The sequence below is a fragment of the Giraffa tippelskirchi genome, chromosome 1 (assembly GCF_054371585.1).
Source record: "Giraffa tippelskirchi isolate mGirTip1 chromosome 1, T2T-mGirTip1v1.2.pri, whole genome shotgun sequence".
NCBI classification, from domain to species: Eukaryota; Metazoa; Chordata; class Mammalia; order Artiodactyla; family Giraffidae; genus Giraffa; species Giraffa tippelskirchi.
The window spans coordinates 150,841,996-150,866,407 of NC_137275.1; the positions used below are offsets into that span (position 1 = coordinate 150,841,996).

General features: G+C 37.4%; 1 protein-coding gene across 1 annotated transcript in view; it reads left to right on the forward strand.

Annotated features, from left to right (window-relative positions):
- The window catches only part of MPDZ (multiple PDZ domain crumbs cell polarity complex component), a 212,908-nt gene that overhangs the window by 182,864 nt on the left and 5,632 nt on the right, over nucleotides 1-24,412 (forward strand). The window contains exons 51-52 of the mRNA XM_081570360.1: nucleotides 21,523-21,577; nucleotides 23,227-23,280. The gene's annotated coding sequence lies outside the window, so the exon portion shown is untranslated. The remainder of the gene's footprint in view (nucleotides 1-21,522; nucleotides 21,578-23,226; nucleotides 23,281-24,412) is intronic.

Sequence of the window (24,412 nt, forward strand, 5' to 3'; positions counted from 1 at the left end):
TATAAGCAAACTCTCAAAGTAGCTGCTGGCAAAAATATTAGAGGAAGAAGTTTAAGTTCTTAATACACAGTGTTTTCATTCCCCAAAACTATATCAGAATATGGCTGCTGAGGAAGAAGGAACAGAAAGAATTAAAGGCCTTAAAGTGGGAAGAGGGGGAGAGAATCGCCTGATGTAAGGATCCAGAAGCTGAGGGGAAGGCACTTGGTGCCCTCTTGTCCTTGAGTGAATGTCTCCCGTTGACAGTTTGCCTGAATCCACCAGCTGTGCCCTGATTCTGACAGACACTCCAGGTTGTGGAACTGGAGGAAGGGGCACTGAAGGACTTGGGTAGGTTTGGTGACATGAGGGAAAAGTCTTCCTCCCTGGTTGGGGAGAGTGCGTTATCATTATCAGTTACAAAGTTCTGTAAGAGGGGAGCAAGGACCATGGCACTTCTGTTTCTCACATGCAAACACTGAAGTCCCCATACAAAGAGTATCTCTAACTCCTGAGTGGCTAGCATTTCAGAATTTTGTGGAAGGAGAATAATTGGAGATGAAGAGGATGGTGGTTGAGAATGGCATTTGAAACATGGTTTACCACTGCTCTAGCTAATGGCTAGCCTGGGCACAGACTGGTTTGTTAAGGGGAGAAACTTCCCTTACTTGAACTTCAAATATAACCTAGTAGCACTGTCTTCCCACGAGGCAGTGCTCTATGATCACTGAGGGTGTCTCCCTGTTTTGTCAGGGTGTGTCCTGATGAGAGACCAGAGGGGAAAGAGTTTACTTTCATTCTGCAATCAGCAGGTCAAAATGGTTATCTTGGCTCCTAGTGTGACCTTGATTCAAAGCCCCACTTCACATTTCCTGTCTCTTACGAAGACCTTTTATTGTTCTTGTCTTTGTCCTTGGTCTAGATTGTGCTGTTCTGAGCTGTTCTGTGCTGTTCATGAGCCATGTCCAACTCTTTCCAACCCCATGGACTGTAGCTCACCAGGCTCCTCTCTCCATGGAGATTCTCCAGGCAGGAATGCTGGAGTGGGTTGCTATGCTCCTCCTCAAGGGGATCTTCCCAAGCCAGAGATCAAACCCAGGTCTCCCGCGTTGCAGGTGGATTCTTTACCATCTGAGCCACCAGGAAAGCCCCTAGATTGTCTACTTATGTTGTATTCTGTTAAATTTTTAAACAATTGACATAGAAAAACTAGTGTTTGTTATGTGTTAAATACTGATGTTTGAAGAGGCTTCCCCTGTAGCTTAGCTGGTAAAGAAATCTGCAATGAGGGAGACCTGGGTTTTATCCCTGAGTTGGGAAGATCCCTGGAGAAGGGAAAGGCTACCCACTCCAGTATTTTGGCCTGGAGAATTCCATGGACTGTATAGTCCATGTGGTCGCAAAGAGTCAGACATGACTGAGCAGCTTTCACTTTCAGGCTTTGTTAGAGGAGGAAGATAAGTCAAACACTTTTGTGGAGATCAAAGAAAACCTTGGATGTGCTTAAGAACTCTGGAAGTGAAATGAGCTGGTTCTTTGTGAGTCCTGACTTTGTTTCCAAGTGTAAGGCTTGTGTGTGTTTTAAGTTTTTTGATCCATTTGTGTCACTAACATAAGTCATTTGGACTAGTTGTGCAATCATGCCACTCTACCCAGATGTATCTTAGGTGTTCCGCTATGTAGAAACATGTCCATACTTTGCTTAGTCTACAACTTGGCCCTGAGTTTTCCAATCTGATTCTCCAGTTCTGTTTCTGAGAAGTCCTATCACTCTGTTTATAATTTTCCAAACATGACTGGTATATCCTGGCCTCCATGATTCTATTAACACTTACCTTTTTCTGAAATAACCTTTTCTTTAACCTGTCCCTGGATTATTCATTCTTCAAGACCTAGCTCAAATCTTTTATTCTTCATCAAGTTTTCTCTTTAATGAGCTAGTGTGTGTTAAAGTGCTTCCCATGGCAAGTACTTAAAACATTGATTATTGTTACTCAGAACTCATCTTTCTTCTTATGCTCATAAAATTTCATCTCTGTGGAGAAGGAAATGGCAACCCACTCCATTTTTCTTGCCTGGGAAAGTCCATGGACTTTCATGGACAGAAGAGCCTAGCGGGCAGCAGTCCATGGGATTACAGGACCGAGCACACATGCATGCAGGGGGTGGGGGGTGGAGGGTGATGGTGAAGGTGATGGTCGCTCAGTTGTGTCTGACTCTTTGCGACCCCGTGGACTGTAATGCGCCACACTCTTCTGTCCATGGAATTCTCTTTGGAGAAGGGTTGGTAGCAATAAACAGGTAGAACTTAAAAAAAAAAATTATCTCTGGCATAGAATGTTTTGAGTATTACATATTACCTACTAAAAAAAATCTTATGTGGTCTAAAAATAATTTGTTGGATCATTGGTTAAACTCAGTTAAAGAGATTTGTTTTATGTCAGGCTTCTCAGAATGTCAAATATAGCAATATAGTGTAAATCTTCGCTGAGTGTGGGATACCATTTTCCAAACCAAACTGACCAAAAATATCTGATGAGACTGAAGTTCCAAGGAATACATTTTAAGGAAACACATCTCTGTTCCACCAGACTTTGATCTGATAAAGTCGTTTGGCTATGTATTCTCTTCCCCAATAGATTTTAAGCTTCTGGCTGGATTGGGTCTCATTCAACTTTTTTTTTCTCCATGAAATATTGCATGTATCATATAGCAGGTCATATTACATTTTCTTTTTGAGAGAGAAAGATTTTTTTTTTTTTTCCTAAAGGAACTGGAAAAGAGTTGAAAGCAAGGAAGGTAGAGAGGATGTGTTTATTATGTTTAAGAAATTAATTGAGTTGTGAGTGGTAAAAAGGAAACCCTTTGTGCCTGTCCAGCACACAGAGAGCATGGAGCTGAACAGGGAAATACTGGGTCAGCTTTTGGCATGCCCGCAAAGTTGCAACAAAATAATTTAGCTGATATTAGAAGATTAGGTTGTAGAGTACAAGCCAGGTCTTTACAGTCAAATGTGTTTCCAAGTTGGCTGCTCTTCCTTGGTGAGTTCTTATGTATAGGTATATTTTCGTATTCCAATATCTACATCTTTCTAGGTTATTAAATTTGACCCAAACCTTGATCACATACTATGGATCTGGCATGGGGTCATTCTAAAGTGAATACTAAATAAGAGGCCTGAAAATCCTTGACTTTCCATAAGATTAAAAATTTTAAATTATGGAAGAATCTAATCCACTGATATTATAGAGGAACCATCTTCAAAGTTATCAGCAATCTATGGTTAAACTGGGACTAAAACTCAGGTTTCCTGACAATGAGTGACTCTTTTCATTGAACACAAGTATTTAAATGTGATTTGAATTCTTTTTAAAAGAATTCAGTACTTAAATGATTTATAATAATAGTATCTGCCCATATTAATTTCATTGAGGGAAATTAGCCAAGCATTAATCTTGTACGTTTGAAATTGGAGCCAAGAAGATGAATGGATAATAGCTGATAATTGTCATTAACTTATTGAGCTGTACTTTCAAAAGTTCAGACATTAAACCATGAGACTTCATCATCATCACTATGTAGAAATTTCTAGTAGAATGCTATCTGAAAGATCGTTCAGATTCAGCTCTTTCTTTGACAGGAGTAAGCTGCAGATGAGCAACTTTTTCAGTTGCTGTTGAAGTTTATTGTTTCTCAGATTGTGTCTATGAGTTGGCGTTAATTAATTTTCATATACATTCTCCCTGAAAATATAAGGCAAACCTCCCATCAGTATACTATCATTCCAGCAACTAAGTTTTGCAACAGATACAGAAAAACAAAAATAAGCAATATTACACATGCGCACACACACACACACACACAATACATGGCTTCCCAGGTGGTGCTGCTGGTTAAGAACCCACCTACCAATGCCGGAGACATAAGAGACGAGGGTTCAATCCCTGGGTCAGAAAGAGCCTCTGGAGGAGAGCATGGCAACCCACTCTAGTATTCTTGCCTGTAGAATCCCCATGGACAGAGGAGCCTGTTGGGCTACAGTCCATGAAATCGCAGAGTTGGACACAACTGAAGTGACTTAGCATGCATGCACGCATATTATATATATTATTTGTTTGACTGTACTGAGTCTTAGTTGCAGCACACAGGATCTTGGATCTTCGCTGCAGCATGCAGAATCTTAGTTGTAGTGCATGGGATCTAGTTCCCTGCCAGAGATCAAACTCAAGACCCATGCCACTGTACCACCAGGGAAGTCCTAACAAACTTATATTTTGATTATTACTGTGTTTACTGCTGAGCCAAGAGTCCTGCATAAGCTTGATTAAATGTCTATGTTTGTTTGATAGTGACTGTAATATTAAGTTATAGAACAAACTCATTTTGTGGTAAATTAGTATTTTAAGAAGTTTAAAAGCATTTGTGCATGTATAGTCAGTTGGAATCATATGTGATTATAAAGCTCATTCAATAAATGGAAATGCATTACAAATTCACAGGTTGAGATTAACAATGAACACTCTTAAGATATCTCAATGTTAAGTTTTTGAAAGTACAAATCCCATTTAAAGGGAAAATTTAAGGATAAATACATTGAGGATTAGCATACAACTTTTAGAGATACAATAATAAATGTAACAGATGAACTAACCTTACACCCGCACCTAAATATGAGGCTCACGACGTGAACATGAGATATTTTGGTTTTGACAACCGTTGCTGGTTCATGCATGTACATACGGTGCAACAGTGACACCACTGGGCCAGACTTATCTTACTTCTTAAGCTTCAAGGTGTTAAAAAAAAGTTAGATGTTTAAGAGAAATGGAGATAATTGAGTAAAATGTGTGGGTGGTTATGAAACTATGCTATTGAATTTGGGGGACAACTGAGGACGACTTTCCACCAGTGCCTTTTACAAAGTGCTGACTTTGTGTTTGGAATGCTACCTCAGTGACTGAAAAAATACCGACCGGATCATAAATATGCCTGATGGAATAAAATCAGACTGTTCCTGATACTCCAAAAAATGTTGCCAATTGGCTAAACACCTTTGTATTTAGTTTAAATTTTCAAAGAGAAAATAAACCCACCAGAACAAAAGCAATCCATGGAACAGTTTAATTTTTTTTCCCAGAATCCAGCCACCAGAGGGCGGGAGAGTCCATGCTACTTTGACTTTGATCTCCATGACCCGCCCCATTCCTCAGACCACCGTCCCCACTCTGTCTTCCTCCCATCTTTCTCTTTCTGAAAAGATAAATGTATTTTTCGGAAAGGGGGCTGTTTCTTATTTCTAAAATACTGGAACATTACATTTTCTAGAAACATATCTGAGATACAAGTAGAATATGAGATACATCTTTTTCCAAATTTAAGGGTGTGATTATATTCTTTTTGTTTCTATTAAAATTAGCTCTATTTTGAAGTAAATACTTGGGACCAAAAAAGGAGAGGGCATATCCACAGGCTTTTCTGTAGCTACTGAAAAAATTAATACAAAATACTAAATTAGTTAATTCTTAAGTTAGTTCTTAAGAAATCTTCCATTCCTGAAAAGCTTACTTAAAGTGAGAAAATATAGAAGTGATAAAACCAAGCTCTTTGTATTCTTAATAAGAAACTCTGTATGAAGAACATAAAATAATAGTCACACGAAATACTTGAAACTTAGAAGCCTAGATTTTCATTGATGTTATCATTGCATATAATTGCTAGAATTTGGAAGAGAAAAAAGACATTTTCAAATTTATTTTTCAGTTTCCTTTATCTTTCTCTCTTCTAACAAAATCTTTTATCTTTGGCAAAATAAAAGATTTGGTCGAAATTGTTCTTTTACTTAAGTTGGAACTGATTGTGTGAGTACTTTGTATTTTATCCAAAAAAAGATTATGTTTTAATACATCACTGATAAGTTAAAACCATTTTTCTGGTTTCTGCTTCCACTTCTATCAGTGATCATCACTGCATTTGTCAACATTTTGTGTATAAAATTTCCTCTGCAGGGGAAAGAATAAACTTAGCTAGGATCTTTGGAGTAGAAATACTTAAATTTTTAACTTTATTTTAAATTTTTCTATAAACATACTTACAGAACTGGTAGTTTTACTTGCTAAAGAATGGAATTCTATAGAGAAATATTTTTTGATAAATATGAGTTTTCCTTAGAAAATTTGATTAAGTATGGTTAAACCTTCACCTATACTCTTGAACAACTATTTATTCCCCTACACAGTATTGGGCATAGAGCAGATACTCAATTTGTTCAAGAAAAATTAGCACCTGTTGGTTGTATCTAAATTCCAAACATGCTGGCAACTCTTAGCCCTTCCTTATGGAAGTTAATAGTTTCTAGAGTAATAAATGTTCAATATTGCTAACTCTAGGATAAATTAATTTTAAAACTTGTATTTGTTAATTTTTGTTAAAGTTTCCCAATCTCCTCACAAAAGTGCTCCATGATAAGTATTTTTTTCCAGTGAAAGTGAATTGGGTTATTGTGGCAGAGCATTGTAAAACAAACTTTAAGACTATTGCAAGCAAACTGCAGTGCCTAAAGACAGTGTTGTCAATTACTGGCCTAAGTGATCAGTTTTCTCCAAATTCCCTGCATGTTGTCAGCAGGATTTTTTTTTTTTTTGGTAACTCCCATACATAGTTTTGATACTTTGCCCCTCCTGCACAAATTCACTCTGTAAATTTGCAAAAGAGTTAATTCTGGATGTGGCCTAGGGCTTGACAGTCAACTTCCTGGAAAGGCTTTGCAGTAAGAGGTTGGTAGACAAAAATCGTCCTGGTTCGGTTTAAATCTCTCTTTGGTGTGTAAGTCTGTTACTCATGGAATGGTTCAGTTTACATTGGCCCTTCCTAGGGAACTAGGAGGACATGATATTAAGGAAACAGTACACACATATCAAAAGAATCCAGTCTTGTATTTTAATGAGATTCCTCGGGAGGCAGCCACCATGGATTCTAATACTTCTTTCTTTAAAAAAAAAAATCCAAGTTAACTTCAAATATGCTACTTTGTTCTCCTCAGAGCGGAATAGAAATCCTCAAACCCTAAAGCAGAACATTGGCATTTCAGGTATGAAAACCTGCATTTGTCAAGTGACTTTTCTGAAAATGGAAGCCTGTCAGAGCTGCTGTTTATCTCATGAAATTGTCCAGTTTAAATAAGACATTCTTATTTGGCAATTATTCCTGAGGAAGATTTTTTATGAGAGTGGGGAGAGGTCCTTTTCTTCCTCTCTGTGTATCAGATTACAGTTAAAAGAGATACTTGATCATATTAAGCTGTAAAGAGGGTAACCTGAGTTAACCCGGTATTTAATCCAGTTCAGCTAACATTGCAACCTAGACTACTACTTTGCCAGTATTTCCTCTGTTGGACTTGAGAGCCAGACTGCCCTGGAGAGCAACCTTCAGTTAATCCTCTTCTAGGCTCATAGTTCAGTCATCCCCTGGTATCTGTAGCATCATTTCTGAGTGGCCTCCAACATTTTAGCTTTTTACACCAGACTCTGATTTCCTATCCAACCATTGTTTACTTGGAACTTATGATGACTAATTCCCTCATTACATTACAGAATTGAATATTTAAAACACTTATGTGCTGGGAACAGTGATCTCCATTTTACAGATGAAGAAAATAAAAAACCAGATAAATCAATTATCAATCTAAGGTCACACAGTTTAAAGGGCAAGAGTGAGAATCAAAGCCACATCTTTTGACATCAATTTCCATTCTTGCTTTGTCCAAAACTGTAGCTGTAGTTCCATGCCAAGGAGGGAAAATAGTATGAACTGGAATAAACCAGGGTTTGAAAGCACAAGCCAAGTTAAGAGTCATTACTATTGATGGGAACCATTGCATGAACCCCCATAGCCTTCTTGAACCTACAGACTTTATGCTGCTCTCAAACACATCATTATAACTCGGAATGCAGCTGTTCTGCTAACGTCTTTAAACAGGAAAGTGCACCACTATTCATGCCTAATAAGTGCCAATGATACTGCAGCTATTTTATAGAGCAGCTAAACAAGTTTCAGCAACCCAGATTTTTATCTGCTTCAGCTGAAAAGGCCAGTTACATTTTAATCTCAGTTATATAAATGATTGTTTTGAAAACAAGCTGGTACATCTCTAGAAGGTTATTTTCAAACTTTCCTTTGATGCCCATTATTCTTTTTTTTGAAATGAAGATGAATTCAGTTACATTAAGTACAGAAAATTATGTAGATTTCACCCTTCACTATTGAATGGGTATTCTGGTCAGGATATTTCGTGGAGATAAGTCGAACTGTAGAAGAAATCACCTTTAATGAGGTATAATCTGTATTCAATGAAATGTACCAGATTTAGCTGTAGATTTTAATATGCTTTGATAAATCTTCATGCCAATCATTTCCAATATCCCCCAAAATTCAGTCGTGTCACTTTTCAGTCCAGTTCCACATTTGCAAGTTACCACTCCTGGTCACAGACAACCACTGACTTGCTCTCTGTAAAACCAATTAATTTTTCTGTATTAGAATTTCATCTGAGTAAAATTATATGAAATATGTGTTATCTTTGTATTGACTTCTTTTGCTCAGCCCATCTGTGAGATATATGCTGTATGTTTTTGTAGTTCATTTCTGAGTAGTATTGCATTGTTGAGATGTCCAGTTTGCTTATTCATACCACTAGGATAGACATTTGTTTCAGGGTTTCAACTATTATAATAAAGATACTAAGAAGATTCTTTAAAAAGTTTTTATGTCCATATAACACTTTTATTTCTCTTGAGTAAGGCCTATATAGAATTGTTGGGTCATAAGGGAAATATTTGTATTCCCTCCATCAAAGCATGAATTTTAGTTTTAGTTGATATACTCACCAAAATTTGATATGATCACTCTTTTTTAATTGTAGTCATTTAAATGGCATGTGGTGATGTTATATTGTGGTTTTAATTTACTTCTCCCTAATGAATAACAATTTGGACAACTTTTCATGTGTTTATTTTCTATTTTATTTCTATCTGTATGTCTTCTTAGATATGTCTCTCCATATCTCTTATGCAGATTTTTTATTTTTTTATTTTTATTTTTTTAAATAAATTTATTTATTTTAGTTGGGGGCTAATTACTTGTTGTAGTAGTTTTTGCCATACATTGACATGAATCAGCCATGGGTTTACATGTGTTCCCCTTCCTGGACCCCTCACCCTCTTCCCTCCCCATCCCATCCCTCTGGGTCATCCCATTGCCCCGGCCCTGAGCATTTTTCTCATGCATCGAACATGGAATGGTGTTCTGTTTCACATATGATAATATACATGTTTCAATGCTATTCTCCCAGAACGTCCCACCCTCACCTTCTCCCTCAGAGTCCATAAGACTGTTCTATGCATCTGTGTCTCTTACTCTGTCTCGTATATAGGGTTGTCGTTACCTTCTTTCAAATTCCATATATATGCATTAGTATACTGTATTGGTGTTTTTCTTTCTGGCTTACTTCACTCTGTATAATGGGTTCCAGTTTCATCCATCTCAATAGAACCGATTCAAATGTATTTTTTTTAATGGCTGAGTAATATTCCATTGTGTATATGTACCACAGCTTCCTTATCCATCAGCAGACGAATGGAGGTTGCACATCTAGGTTGCTTCCATGTCCTGGCTATTGTAAACAGTTTATGCAGATTTTTTAAATGGCATGTCTATTTTTCTAACTACTGAGTTTTAAGAGATCTTTTATTTTATATGTAATTTCCCTCCCAGCTTGGATTTGTCCTTTCCTTCTCTTCCCAATGTCTTTCAAAAAGCAGAATTTTAATTTTGATGCACTCTAGTTATTAATTTGTTCTTTTATGGGTCATCCATTTTTCTCTGTATCTAAAAATCTTTGCCTAACTCAAAGTCACAGAGATTTCTTCTAATTTACTAAATGCTTATTAGATATAAGTTTATATTATGGTCAATGATTTATTGTCAGTTAATTTTTATGTAATTTTTATATTTTGGATGAGGTATGAATATGAGTTGTCTTTTTTTTTTTTTTGGTGTGTGTATATTCAGTTGATTCAGCACCTTTGTTAAAAAGACTGTCCTTTCTCCACTGAATTATCTTTTTGGAAAATCAGTTGTTCATATACGTGTGACCTTATTTATGTTCTGTTCATCTATTTTGCTGTCTTTACATTTATATCACACTGTCTTTATTGTTCTAGCTTTAAATTAAGCTTTAAACTTTGGTAGTGTTAATCCTCCAAATCTGATCTTAATTTTCAAAATGCTTTTGGCTATTCTGGGAACTTTGCATTTCCATAAGAGTTTTAGAATCAAAGTTTTAATTTCTGAAAAACAAGTCTTTGAAGATTTTGAATGGGGTTATGTTGAATATGTAAATCAATTTAGGGTGAAGTGATCCCTTAACCTCATTGAGTCTTTTGAACCAAGAGCAAAGTCTATTTCTTCTTTATTTAGATTTCTTTGGTTTCTCTAACCAATCTTTTGCAGTTTTCAGAGTACAAGTCTTTCGCCTCTTTTATTAGATTTATCACTCTTAAATTTTTGTTATTATTGTAATTGGTATTTTTAAAATTTCAAATTCTGGTTTTTTGCTTCTGTTACATAGAAATATGGTTGGTTTTATTGTTCTTGTGTTCTGCAAATTTACTGAACCACTTATTAGTGATGACAGGATTCTTTGCAGATTCTGTTAGCTTTTACATCTAGAAAATCATGTCATCTATGAATAAAAGAGTTTTATTTTTCCTTTCTAATCTGAATGGTTTCAATTTTTCATGATTTATTGCATTAGCTAGAACCTCCAGTATAATATTAACTAGAAATCTTTGTCTTATTTCAAAGTGTTTAGTTTTTCACTATGTAGTATGAACTTAACTGTGAATTTTTTGTTTATGCCTTTTATCCAGTTGAATAAATTTTTTTTATTTAGTTTGCTAGGAATATATACCAGGTATGTTAGATTTTGTTCAGTGACTTTTTTCTTTCTCTTAAATTGGTGTTTTTGTTGAGTTTATTAATATGTTAAAATACATTTATTTTTATTTCCAAATGTTCAACCAACCCTGACTTCCTAGAAAAAAACAAATTTGGTTGTAATGTATTATAGTTTTAATTTTTTATTTGACTCAACTTGCTAAAATTTTGTTTAGAATTTTTACATCTGCATTCATGAGGGATATTAGCATCTAGTTTTCTTATTAATGTCTTCATATTTTGATATCAGAGTAATGTGGTTCTCATAAAATAAATTGGGGAATATTCTCTCCTTTTCAATTTTTTGAAAGAGTTTACGTTTAATGATTGGAGAAGGCAATGGCAACCCACTCCAGTACTCTCGCCTGGAAAATCCCATGGACGGAGGAGCCTGGTAGGCTGCAGTCCATGGGGTTGCGAAGAGTCAGACACGACTGAGCGACTTCACTTTCCCTTTTCACTTTCATGCATTGGAGAAGGAAACAGCAACCCACTCCAGTGTTATTGCCTGGAGAATCCCAGGGACGGGGGAGCCTGGTGGGCTGCCGTCTGTGGGGTCGCACAGAGTCGGGCACGACTGAAGCGACTTAGCAGCAGCAGCAGCATGTTTAATGATAATATTTCTGCCTTAAGTATTTGGTTGAAATTATCAGTGAGGTGATCTGGGCCTGGAGTTTTCTTTGTGGATTGTCTGGGCTGTGAACTAATATTAATACACATTCCATTCTCATAGGGTTACTGCTGCTGCTAAGTCACTTCAGTCGTGTCCGACTCTGTGCGACCCCATAGACGACAGCCCATCAGGCTCCTCCGTCCCTGGGATTCTCCGGGCAAGAACACTGGAGTGGGTTGCCATTTCCTTCTTCAGTGCATGAAAGTGAAAAGTGAAAGTGAAGTCGCTCAGTCGTGTCTGACTCTTAGCGACCCCATGGACTGCAGCCTATCAGGCTCCTCCATCCATGGGATTTGAGTGGTCTATAAATGCTGATTAGGTCAAGTTGGATGACAGTGTGTAAGATCCTCTGTATCTATAGTGATGATGATCTGGTTATATGTTCTTTTAATTTTGAGAGGAGGCTATTGCAATTTCTTACTGAAATTATGGCTTTGTCTCTTTTTCTTTATAGTTTTATCAGTTTTTGCTTCATGTATTTTGAAGTCATATTATTAGAATATTTAAGACTGCTGTGTCCTGTTAATGAGTCTATATTTTTTTGTTCTTTTGCATGTTTAGTAATTATTTTACTGATATTAGACAGTCAACATTGTAGTTTTCACATGGATCATGTTTACATAAAATTGAATGTTTGATTTTGATGTTTTTCTTAAAATAGTGGTGAGCTTGGTTCTGACAGATAGTTACCTATCAATTAACACATCAGCTTGAACTTTTAGAGTCTTACTTTTAAGCAGTCTTCGTCTTAAGCAATCCCGGGCTTAAGCAGTCCCAGGTGGTGCTAGTGGTAAAGAACCAACCTGCGAATGTAGGAGACATAAGAGACTTGGGTTCAATCCCTGGGTCAGGAAGATGGCCTGGAGGAGGTTATGGCAACCCACTACAATATTCTTGCCTGGAGAATCCCATGGACCGGGGAGCCTGGTGGGCTACAGTCCATAGGATCACAAAGAGCTGGACACAACTGAAGTGACTTAGCATGCATGAGTTGGTCTAGACTGCTTTTACTTGGCCATTCTCTTTCACAGAGCAAATATTTTTAATTTTAATAAACTCAGTCTTATCATATTTTCTTATATTTTTCGTATTGTATCTATAAACTCATTGTCAGACCCAAGGTCCCCTAGAGGTACTCCTGTGTTATCTTCTAGCAAGTTTATAGTTTTGCATCTTACGTTTAGGATTATGATCCATTTTGAGTCATTTTTTTTTGAGAAGTATAAAGTCTGTGTCTAAATTCATGGTTTTCAATATGAATGGCCAATTGTTCCAGCATCATTTGTTGAAAAGCCTTATCTTTTTTCTATTAACTTGCTTTTCAGATGACAAAGCAAATGACTGTATTTGAGTGGATATGGTGTTTTTTCTATATTTTAAAAAATAAGATGAAATATAATTAAGAAAAACACAAATTATAAAGAGAACACTTCCATTTGTTAGATGATTGAATAAAGGTAATTTTGGTCCTTTGTTTCAGTAATCACTCCAAAGTAATAAGGATAATGGCAGACACAGATTTTATCTTTGCTAACTGAAGGAGATTTTTTTAAACTCTAAATCACAGTATCCAGAAGAAGGATTGGGGGAAGTTGTGCTGGTTAAACAAGGATGCCGGGAGAAACCTAGGTTTTCTGTGTGGGGCTGTGAATATCTAACCAGCTGGAATGCCCCAGAGTCAATATACTTCCTAGGAGTAATTCCTTCTTTGGAAGAACAGAAATTGGTAATTGGGCTAGTTACACAACTTTCCTGAAAGCAATTTTATACTATAAAGAAGCACACAGACACACACACACACTCACACTCAGCTCGGTTACATAAGTACTCCAATATCAACCAGAAAGAATTTTTCATATTTTGGAATGCTAGTCTCTCATCCATGAAATTCCTTTTTTTGTTAATGAAGTTTTATTGGGAAATAATCATGCCCACTCATTTACCTATGGTCTGTAATTGCTTCCATTCTACAATAGCAGAGTTGATTGGTTGCAACAAGGATAATATAACTCACAAAGCCAAAAATATATACTATATGGACCTTTCTAGAAAATGTTGCTTACCTTTGGAATAAAGGGAAATATGATAATCTCAAAAGCTGTAGAAAAAGCTTTTGGTAAAATATCGATATTTATAATACACCAGAAATCAAACCATTTGTTTAACTAGTAGATGATAAAGTTGCTTCATTCAAAGATAATTAATATTTCTTAAAAAAATTTGAGATATTACAATAAGAAACAGAGCAGCCAAAGAATATTGATAGTTACATTGCCATAAAACATGAAGATTGTGATTGTAGGCATTAAAATTTTAATGAAACACTTGTTTTTAATATATGACATGGGTTCAAAGCAGAGATGTAAAGGCTCAAAGTGATCTCATTGTCTGTAATTTTGATCTCAAGGAAATGGAAATACTAGAGACCACTAAAGAAATAAGTACCTCCTAGCTTCTTCATAGATTAGGTACAATGTCATTTAAATATTAAAGAAGTACAAAAAGCCAGGCCTGCCCCCTCTAACTCCTCTTCACCTGCCAGCCATGGTATTATCCTCTCCTTCTGCCTAGCAAAAGAAGTTGAAGTAATTCTACTTCAGTAGGTTAGCTGGACACCTATGTATCAGCATTGATAAGACTGTATGGAAATGTATACTTACAACAAAAAAAGGAGGTTAGCTCTCAATGTGTGCTTTGGTGCCCTTGTCTAAGCATGTATCAGTTCATCACTTGAGGCTTGTTGAACATTGCATATATCCTGGCTATGCAGGTGAGATGTCCATCTGTTGAATTGTGGTGCAGAGGGTACCCCTAGGAGAAGCAAGCCACAAAATGGCTGTAGGGAGAGAGAATTAGGGTAAGTATTTGAAAGGAGGTTGCCAAGAAACAAGCACATTTTCTTGGGATGGTGAATATAGTATTTTTTGATTCAGTAAATCCAAGTCTGAATATAAGACTACTAGAATTCAGTTGTGTGATTTAAGCAAGTTACTCAGACTCTGAGAGCACTGTCTGTAAAGTGCAGGAGATGATGTTTGCATTGTCAGTTTTTGGCAGTTTTAACTGAGATGATGTTTGGAAAATACCTAGCACAGAGTAGGCAGCAGTGCCCATGGGGCAGCGTTCTAGGTGTGAATGGCGCTGGTAGCTGTGGAACATGGAAGCCCTAGGCAAACAGTTATGATGACTGTTATTATTGCTGCTTTTAAATTTTGCCCAAAGACAGCTCCAGCCAGTTCAGCCTGTGGACTAATACAGGAAAATTAATTCTCTGTTCTTTCTGTTTACTTCCTGTTACTTTATAATTTATAGAGGGTCTGAGTGTGTGAAAAGAGCGTAAACTGATAGAAGAGGGTTCATGGTCAAAGCCCCATTATTCTTTAACTAATTTGGTAAACTGAATCAGTTTAAAAGGTCTTTGGTTTCCTCATCTGTGAAAATAGAGAAGTGGACCAGATAACCTGTAATACTCTTTCCCCAATTTTTTGATTTACAGCCTGGATCCCATTCAGTCCTTTGATACTGGTACAGTTGCCCACACAGAGGAAATCTTGTTCTTAAAATGACAATGAAATTGAACATGAATCCCCAGAGGGTAGGAGAAATGGGCCAGACTTCTCCTTCAAGTATGTGGCATTTAGTCCTGGCAAGAAAAGGAAGGGAAGTTGTCAGACGAAAACTTGAAATATTCCTCTTCACTGATACAGTATTAATTAAATCTGCTTAATCATTTCTGCAACTGTTTAGCAGAGAAGATTTAGGCACAGAGAACTCAGGGAGCAAGCAAGTGTGGAGAAGTATGAGAACAGCAAGGACGGAATCATGTTTACAATCAAAGTTGAACCTCCTCCCCATCCCTGTCCTCCTCATCCTTTTCCTCTTCCTTCTCTTCTAACCCTCCCCGTTACTCCCTCTTTTCCTCCTGATCCTGGTCTTCCTCCTCATCACCATCCTCCTCCTCTTTTTAATTTCGGAGAATCGAGCAGTGGCTCCAAGACCTTGGAGAATGGGCCAGGGCTCTGCCCAGCTGGAACATCACACAGTTCCCATCTCCCAGACAGTTACCCACAGTAGCTAATGCAGACTGAGAACACGCACAGAAGCCCCTTTCAAAGGAAAGCCATCACATCTACTCCCACTTTCTTAACAAGTTTTCTAAATCTTCAATAAGTTGTGTTGACTGGGAATGAATGTCTGAATTTAGGCTTCAAAAATGTTCCTCCCCCTTTCCCAATCTGTGTAATTACTGTTTTTTTTTTTTTCCTGAAGCCTTTCAAAATACTATAATTAACAGATTGGCAGATAACCCATATAACTGCAGTTAAGGCAAATATAGTATGCAGCTGTCTTTGCATTAAGTGATTAAATCAAATAGCATAGTTTTGAAGTACATTTATAAAGCATAAATTTACCTCCTGGCAAAACTGTCTTAAGTAACACACCCTGCACCATCTGTTCATTCGGTATTAATACCATATTTCCCAGGACGAGAGCTATGGAGAGCAGAGCTACCAGCTGTGCAGAATCGAGGTGCTAAGGGATCCTTTGGAATACTCAGCAACTTTTGGATCCCCTTATGGATGCTCACAGTGATTGTACATCTGAAACACACACATACACACCACATAATATATCGCATGCCTGCAAGTATGTACATTCATGCATGTGTGTACACATGCAGTATACACTCATGTGCACGCACATACATACCACCTCAATGTACAGATGACTGTATGCTCACTTTCCATGATAAAAGCACTCATTCAAGTACTTACTATTTCATTAAATGACTTATTCAGCAATGCCTTATTCAGTGCCTCTGAGTGTCAGACTAGGCACTATGTATTAGAGGTACACTGCTGAAGGGCCATGGCCTCTGCTCTCATGGAGCGTACCATCTAGCACACAGGCAGGACAGAAACCCTCATTTAGGGTTCATTAAATCCAATAACTATAAATATTTCTCATTTCAAGGCTATGTGTACTAAGTAAAAAGTGTTCAATAATCAAAAATATTTAGAACCTGCCATGAGTGGCAGCAGATTCAGTGGACAAAACAGGAGAAAGATGCTTCCAATTAAAGAAAACTGAAAGTGGCAGTAAAAAGAAATGCTAACTTGAATGATTCAGACTATTGTGCAGAGTTTAAGAGACGTCCAGCAATAAATACTGAGACATGGGAAGCCTGAGTGGGTTTCATGGAGCAGCGGTGGCCAAACTTGATGCCCCCTGGCATGGTCTGGGAGCCTTCAAAAATACTCATGGCCAGATTGCACCCCAGATCCATTAGATTCTCCAATGGAGTTAAGAGAATTCTCTTTTTCATGTTTTGGAGGTAATTTTAATGAGCCCTATCCTGCAAGAAGTGGGATTGGAGCTAGGTGTCACATCATAGTATCATCTAGAGCTGTGCTAGCCAATATGTTCACCACTAGCCACATGTGACCATTAGAAATTAATTAAAAAGAAATAAAAGTCAGGTTCACAGTTGACTCACCACATTTCATGTGCTCAGTAATCATTTGTGCTGTTGATTACCTAATTGGACAGCACAGAACATTTCCATCTTTGCCAAAAATGCTATCAGAATGTGAACTAGATGAATGAAGAAGTGCATAATAATATGAATGAAGGCATGACATCAGTGGCTGTGGGGAGAAGTGATTAGCTGCTTAGAGCACTAGGAACTTGTGATAAAAGGTATGTGAGGAGGGTGGTAGGAGATGTTGATAGTGAAGGTCCCTCAGGTGGATGAGAATACTTAGATTTGAAGTGATAGCAACCAGGGAGTATGCGAAGACTGGATATAGAAGAATGATAAAAGAACTGTGTTAAAGAAAATGGCCTGGCATAATTGAGGGTGGATGGAAGAAAGAGTAACTGCAGTTTGCAAAGCTGATTCAAAAATATCCTCTTTTGTACCAGGCTCAGTCAGGAAGATGGGATGAAGACCTAGTCCAAAAAGCTAGAATATGTTTCAGTCCATTTTTAGTTTTCTCTGGGAAATCACTCTGAAACTAATATAAGCTTTAAAAAAGTCAAAGATAGGATGGATTCAAGCTTGTCCATTTTCTTGAATATGCAAAGCTGAGCTTCCTAAGTCACAATTTATAGTTGGGAGGAATTGTATCAGCCATCCAGGCCAATTTGCTCATGTCATAAGTGGAAACAGAAGTACAGAGATGAGAAGTGAATTCCCTGTGGTCTCACAGCTAATGCAAGGCAAGCATTGAACCCGAGTGGAGATTTTCCAGTTTCCAGACTGGGGGTCCTCTTACTATATATCACTTTCCAGATTTTAGTGTCTAGTGAAATTCAAAGCCAATCACACACACAAAATATTTTTCATGGAGTTTTCAGAATGGAGGAACTTTGAGGAGGAAAGCAAAGAGTAGGAATAACCAGATGAAAATTAAAGATCAGATATTATTGTTTTGTGAAGAAAAGTAGAAATAGGTTCTTAAATTTTGTGGTTTACATGAAACACCAAGAATGAAAACATCTAAGTTCACCTTCTTTTATTGCTATTGTAATATGGTTGCTTCTTTTAGAGGTATCAATTATTTGACCTTTGGGGACTTTACATTATATAAAATCTTATTTACTGGAGACTACTGTTACTCTCATGTGAACTGCAATGCCTTGTTAGATAGGCACAATGCTTTCTATTATTGCTGTTTAATCTGAAGGAAAAAAAAGAGATTTCCCTTAGTAAAGTCTGAGTAACATAGAGCTGTCAGACTGGCCTGCAAGATTCAGGCGGCAAAAGAAGGTATTCTGAGCTTTGTTTTATATCAATATTTATTATTGTATCAGCAGCTACATTTGATGTGCTTATAATTTATTAGTCGTCTTTATCAGGAAGCAGAAACAAACTCTGTAATTTTCATGAATCACATATCCTCCAGGCATTTTTTAAATCTAACTTTTGTTTACTGTCACTTGTACTGATCATTTCTCATTGCAATTCATGGAGAAGCTGTTCACCGAAAACTAGTATCTGGCCTACTCCAATATTTTCCATTTTATTAGTCAGTGGGAGTTGGCTTTAAACTTTAAGCTTATAATTTATTCCAGGAACAGACAATTTAAACATTGTAGGATGTGTTCAAGCACAGCTCAAAGTTTTAACAAGGCTGTTCTCTTTATTTCAGAGCCCCTCCCTGTCAAGAAGTCTCTTGTATTTTAACAAAGAAAACACTCTTTTTTTTTTTTTTTTTCTAGTTTTCCTTTGAGTTAGAATGTGTATTGAAACACTTTATGAGAAAAGTAGTATGGGGAACTAATCTCCAAGAAGGAAAAAAATGGGAGGCTTTTGAGGTCATATAAAAATTAACTGAAAAGATGGCACAATTATTTTGACAGCAGGTGGGATCTCTAAGCTGTTAATTAAGAGACTAACCATTAAGAACATGAAGACTCAGGTTTACAGAGGTTTACTGATTCTTTTCTGGTATTTTGAGAAGTTTTGATTATATGGTACTATTTTTAAATGTCATTTTATAGCTTAAAAAATGACAGAGGAAGAACCTTAACAAAATGATCATCCTGAGGGGACAAGAGTAAAAACCACTGTATTATAGATTTTCATCTTGCATAACTCCAAACTATTTCCCCTATGGACAAAAGCCCATTCATTATGAGAAGTGGGTGATATAATTCAACATGCCTATGCTAGGCCAACTAATATATCAGGCAGGTTGGTGCCCTCGGCAACAGAATGGTATCTTTAGCTGATGGGATAAATAGATGGATGGACAGATAGAAGAATTAACTGATGGATAGATGAGCAGACAATATTAGTACTCCTGTAAACGAATGTCACCCAGTGTTCATGTCAAATAGAAAAAATCAGGAAGAAACAAGAGAATTGCAAATTGGTAGACAGCCTCAATAATGACAGTAGAAATAACTCAAAGAACACTGTGGGTTCTTTCTGGCAGGAACTTGGTCTAACTTGACATCCTCCACATCTGTCAGAGTTCCTCTCATTCAGCGGTAGTTGAATAATTTTGGATAAAAGGAGGTAAAAGAAAAAAGGAAGTGATATGAAGGCTATCAAATTGCATTTCAGTGAACAAAAAATGGGGTATTTCTGTTAGAATCGAAAAGTCTTAATACCACAGAAGGAAATCAGCTAGGGTGGAAATAAGGACTTTTAAAGGTGTTATTCTGAAGCATCCTGTCTAGGAAGCCCTTAGGGGGCCTTGTTAAAGGGGAAGGATATTGGAGATAGGACTATAGGACTGGTAGAATGTACAGAACCATGAAATAGGACAAGGCAGGAAGCACGGAGACCAAGGTAGACGTGGAGACGCCGTTTCTAACTGAAGAGCCATGGACAAACCTTCTTCAGGACTCAGTTTTGTATTATATTAAATCCTTAATCTAATTTACCCCCTAGATCCTTTCCTAAGTCTAATGTACACTTTTGTAATCCATATGTTTCATTCCAGAAGTCCCTTGTCTGACTCCCTAGAAATAAAGGTAATTATTTTCTCTTGGGGGAACGTAGGCAGAGAACAGAAATACTGGTTATCATTTTATCTTCAGTTATGCTATGTATGACTTGCAGTTTTTCTTGTTTCTCAAATGTGATTTTATTATATGAAACCCTGAAATGCTAAGTCTCCGTAGGATTTCTTGAAAGTAACATCCGGAAAAAAAATTGGTTTGAGGCAAAAAATTACTTTAAAAGAAACTTATCTTAAAAATGTCAATATTTTAGTATGCATTTGAAACTACATAAGCAAAAGTGCCAAAACTTTTGTATTCTTTCCTTTTTAATAAAAATTGTTGAATAATATTTTGGATTGGAATAAGTGATAGAGCCTTATGTTTCATCGGTTTAAGCTTTCAAATTGGGAATTTCAAGAATTTAGTGAAACACACCCTTCATCCTCAGGTTTGGCAGGCTGCAGTTTTCAAATAACAGTTCATAGTCTCCATGCAATTATAGATTTTTTTCTAGATGTAGATTTCTTTTTAGATACATACAGTGATGCACAGAGGGCACAGCCATGGATCCCTATACCTGAATATTTATTTCTCTTCTGTAGGAGGCTGGAGGAGAAGGCAATGGCACCCCACTCCAGTACTCTTGCCTGGAAAATCCCATGGACGGAGGAGCCTGGTGGGCTGTAGTCCATTGGGTCGCTAAGAGTCGGACACGACTGAGCAACTTCACTTTCACTTTTCCCTTTCATGCACTGGAGAAGGAAATGGCAACCCACTCCAGTATTCTTGCCTGGAGAATCCTAGGGACGGCAGAGCCTGGTGAGCCGCCGTCCATGGGGTCACACAGAGTCGGACACGACTGAAGCGACTTAGCAGCAGCAGCAGCAGGAGGCTGGAAACAAAATGTTTCTGTTGGTAGAAAATGACAACTGTAGATTAAAAGGGAGATTTTCCATAAGTCACAGGAGACATGGTAAAGTGAACACGTGGCAGCTTTACCCCAATATAGAAACACTTTGAAGAGAAATAGAAATGAAGTGAAATCTGCTAACCCAATAGTGGGTTTTAGTGGAAGAGAAAGGCTGAGGGGAAAGAACTGTCAGTAGGATCACATAAAAGGCTGAAGTGGGGGACGTCTGCCTGGATTGGTCCTCAACAGACCAGCTGTACGGGGTAGTGATATCAACGTGCAAAAATATGAAGAACGGAGCACTTTATCTTGTTGAGGAGAATCAATCTATCGGCTTGTAGGACTGTGTCCCATGTACTGTTGGACTAGGGACTGTGCCAGGTGCATTTAGAAAAATTGGAATCTTCTGAATAGAGGCATTTTAGGTCCAGAAAATCTTCTATTGCTTCTGTTGGTATTCTTAATCATAACTCTATTTCTGTGACAAGGGATTTTTATCTCTATTTTCCAGATAAAGGAACTGAGAAAGAAAGCAGTTAAATGACGTTTCCCAGGCCACACTGCAGGTATGTGTTACAGGGCAAGGTTTAAAATCATATTAATGTGATTTTTTTACTTTTTGTATGTTTACATGTATGTATATTTCTTTTCTTTGCATTTTCCAATAATTTTTAAAATCCATGTTGAAAATGTTAGAACCATAGTTGTAATCATGTCTTGGTGTTTTTGTCTGAGTGAGAATTTAATAAAACTCCTTTAAAGTTGCAATTTCTGGACTTGTCTGGTGGTCCAGTGGTTAAGAATCTGCCTGCCAGTACAAGGATATGGGTTCCATCCCTCTTTAGGGAAGATACCACATGCTGCAGGGCATCTAAGCTGGGGTACCACAACCGCTAAAACCTGAACTCTAGAGGCCAAGCTCTGCAACAAGAGAAGCCACAGCAATGAGAAGCCCATGCACCACAACTAGAGAATAGTCCACACCTGTCTCAACTAGAGGAAGCCTGTGTATAGCAATGAAGACCCAGCACAGCCAAAAATAAATAAATAATTTTTTAAAAAAATTTGAATTTCTCACTCTGAGGAGTCGGATGTGGTAGTGACAGCTGTGGGCATCAATGTGTGTGTCTCAAACACACATTGTTAAAACTCAGCAGGAATGATCAGTGGACCGTTTCTTAATACCATTCCTTAGGAATCAGTTTGAAACTTATAGAAAATTTGCAAGACTAGTAAAGACAGTACCCAAATTCACTTACTGTTTATAATTTGTCCTATTTGCTCTGTCTTACCTACCATCTTTATTTCGGTATTATCAGTTCACCCACCCAGCAGTGACCTTTGCAGCATGTTTTCCCTCCAATTCAAAATACAATTAAGGATCACATATTTTGGATCCTTTACTTATAATATTTCTTTATTCTTCTTTAATCTGGAACAGCTCCCAGGAGCAGAAAGACACTTGAATGAAAACTCTCAGAAAATAATATGACACCATCCTTCTAGGGGAAAAAGTTGGGCAGGAAAGAGGTCAGAGTGGAGCCGGAGACTCCCATGCAAAATTCACTGACCATCTTCCCAGGTGTGGTAGAGTTTCCAGGGAAAATCCCAAACACCGTTAATCAGTGGTGATAATTTGTCTTTCTAAGGTATTTCGGAATACCCAAGGTGATATTTCTTCACATCGTTCATCAGCTGCCTTCTACCTCAGATGTCTCTGGGATAATCTTCTCCCTATGTGAGGGCTGACCTGGAGGGCAGTGGGGAACAGGATCCCATTGAACGAAGCACAGATGTTTCTGAGGATCTGGGCCTTCTTCAGCCAAGGACTGCTGATGGGCAAGTCAATTGAAGGCCTCAAATTGAGGAAACCTTTGTAGCTTGAGTTTTTCAGAGAAGAAACAATGGAAAATTATTCCATCCTCTTGATTTATTTGACTGTGCCAGGTCTTTGTTGCGGCATGTGGGATCTAGCTCCCTGATGAGGTATCAAACCTGGGTCTCCTCTGCTGAGAGCACAGAATCTCAGTCACTGGGCCACCAGGGAAGTCCTATTTTATCTACTTTAAAATAAATGAATAACAGAAGTGGGAAACTGATTGTAATGAATTCAATCCAGAAAAGCATTTATTTGTGATTGATGATATCTTCATCTTGTCTAGATAGAGGGGAATGACATGAAGTTCCCGACTCTCATTCTTTTTTTATCTTTCAGCATCACCACAAGGCCAGGAAGAGGATCAATGACAGGAAGATGGAACACTCACAGGTGCGTTTCTGCCCCTTCAACTCTGTGCTTTCCAAGGGTTAACCTTGAACTGTCTTTCTGTGGGGACCCAGGTTGACAATCTCTGAGGATGTCAGTTATTAGAGTTAGTCATTCTCAGAAAGAGAGCCATCAAAAGAGAAGTCCAAGGGAAGGAAATTAAAGTTCTTAGATTCCTGCTCTGGTCAGACATGGGACTGAAAGTATGATAGAGCTGGGCAATGGGGCTTGCCTACTCAGTGGTGGTATGAGTTGCAATGTACCCTAGTCAGGGTTATCCAGAGAAACAGAACCAATAGGATGTGTATATAAAGATTTGTTAAGTAATTGGCTCATGTGATTATGGAGACTGGCAAGTCTGAGATCCACAGGGTGGCCTGGCAGGCTGGAGACCCAGGGAAGAGCAGATGTTGTAGTACAAGTCTGAAGGCCATCTGCTGGAAAATTCCTTCTTGCTCAGGGGAGGTCAGTCTCTTATTCTATTCAGGCCTTTAACTGATTGAATTAGGGCCACCCACATTATGGGAGAACATGTGCTTTATGCAAGTGGACTGATTTAAATGTTAATCTTACGGAAAAGTACCCTCACAGAAACATCCGCTTTGAATAGGTTTTAGCAAAGGCATGGAGTCATGTATCTTATTTTTAAAAATTTTATACAACAAACAGCTCTTCTTTTTGCCCCAACAAATTTCACTTTGCATTTAGTATATTTGTGGCAAATATTCTTTCTTTTTTCTTTATTGCTTCAGTTACAATACTAGTTTTACCATTTCCACTCTTTATCTATATTTTAAATTATAAGTTTTCCATACAAATAAGTTGATAATATCATTGTAAAATCATTCATTTCAATTTAATTATCAATTAAAATTATGTACATATCATAATAATCCGTGGTGTTTTCTTAAGACAGTCAAATAACACATTACGATATTGCACTGGTGCATAGAAAAAAATTAAATTCATTGGCAATATCAAGCCATGTGCTTATATCTGATACTTGAAAAGATGCACTTATGCCTCACATACAGTGTAATTCAATATTTAATAAGATGCAATAAAGAAAAATGAAAGACTGAAATGGTATTAAATTGAAAAGTAATTTAAACTGTACAGTGATGGATATTTAGGT